Below are 1,724 nucleotides of genomic sequence, written 5' to 3' on the forward strand. Positions count from 1 at the left end.
GTCGTAATCCGACAGAATATCCGGCTATTTGCTTCGCAATTCTCCTGCCGAATATCTCGTAGAAAGTAGTCTCCCGAGTACTTCTCCCTCCTAGGTGTGATCGCTGTCCTGATCTACACCCTCCGATGGCGTTCTTGGTTTGGTCCTTCAATTGGTTGCTGACTCGTAGTCGCCGTTTCAGACCTTTGTCCTTTATGCCAGTGTTGCATTGAGGGTACTTCCAAGCTTTATCCTCCTCTGTATTCTTCGTTCCGGTGGCGGTCACTTCTTTCCGCTGGCATCCGAAGGTTCCCTGGGGAGTTTCCTTCTTGAAGGCAATTCTCCAACGTCGTGCCACTGTCGCGCGACGGGATGTCTTCCAGCAGATGGCAGCCAACTTCATCCGGGGTTCATGATCTCCTAGGGTCCAAGATTTCCTGAAGATATGGCATTTGCGCCGTGCCACTGTTGCGCGGCGGGACACCTTCCTGCGGACGACGGCCAATTTATTCTGGGGTCCGCAATTCTCCCGAGCCGGTTTCCTTATATCTCGTCGATGTCGGTCCCTGCGCCTTTTCTTCTTCGGTTCTCCGACCGGCATTACTTCGGCGTCTTCTACGGGGACCTCTCGTAATTCTGCCACCTCAGGTTTCCTGTTCGCTGAGGCCAGATCTTCTTTTTCTTGACGTGCCTCCATTACTAGGCAGGCCATCGTCGCTCCGACCGGTATGACTATGGGGATCTCTTCTTGTCGTGCCGTCGCAGGTTTCGTGTCCACTTGGCAGGCCACCGTCTCTTTTTGGGTAATCGGCATCAATTGATCTTCAGGTTCACTGACCGGTATCACTGTGACGTCGTCTGCAGGGACCTCTTCTTGGTGTTCCGCCTCAGGTTTCATGTCCACTGGGGCCGGCTTTTCTTCCTCTAGATATGCCTCCAATCTGGCCAGTAATTCGTTGAGGCCCATCTCCACTTTTTCTTGGGTTGCCCTAATCTCTTTCAACATTTCTTCTTTGTCTTTCCTCTTAATTTCCTCCCTCACTTCCCTGTCCTTCCTCCTCTCTTCCTTCTCTTTCTTCCTATCGGCGTCCATCCTCGCCAGCATTTTCATCATCTGCTGCATCTCCATCTTGTCGCAGTAGAGTACACGATGCACAATAATTCAATTTGTGGCGTGTTTAAGCTCGTAAAAACTCTGACACCAAATTGTCACGTGTCTTGAGTTCGAAGCTCGTTGATCACGTGTGTAAGTTCAAATCCCGTCGGTCACGTGTGTAAGTTCGTATCCCACTTCTGACACCAGTTGTCGCGTGTCTTGAGATCGAAATCCCACTTCTGACACCAGTTGTCGCGTATCGGGCTTATATCGCGACGAATAACTTCTCGATGTATTTGATGTAGCGAATTTTATTTCACATTCGCACTTACGATCACCCAAATTACAATCTGACGATTACTGCTATCTGCAGTATCACAAATAGTACACTCCAAATGCCAGAATACAACTGACTGGTTGCTGGCTAACTCGGAACTAACTCGGAGGTGGCTTGAGGACTCACTCGGCGGTAGCTCCAGGACTGACTGACTGACTCAGTACAACTCTTTGAATAGCCTTTGCTGCGCCTCATGTAGCCTCGATCGGACCATACGGAAAACGGCCGCGTACTAGGCACCCTTTTTGCCTAGCGCTGTGTTGCTATGTAACGCTAGCGGAGGTAACCGCTGTTACTACCGTAATGTCGGCG

At 50.6% G+C, this 1,724-nt stretch overlaps 1 protein-coding gene across 7 annotated transcripts in view; it reads left to right on the forward strand.

Annotated features, from left to right (window-relative positions):
- The window catches only part of LOC111869078, a 223,647-nt gene that overhangs the window by 192,246 nt on the left and 29,677 nt on the right, over nt 1-1,724 (forward strand). The window lies entirely within an intron of this gene.

Source organism: Cryptotermes secundus, unplaced genomic scaffold, assembly GCF_002891405.2.
Source record: "Cryptotermes secundus unplaced genomic scaffold, Csec_1.0 scaffold455, whole genome shotgun sequence".
Taxonomy (NCBI): domain Eukaryota; kingdom Metazoa; phylum Arthropoda; class Insecta; order Blattodea; family Kalotermitidae; genus Cryptotermes; species Cryptotermes secundus.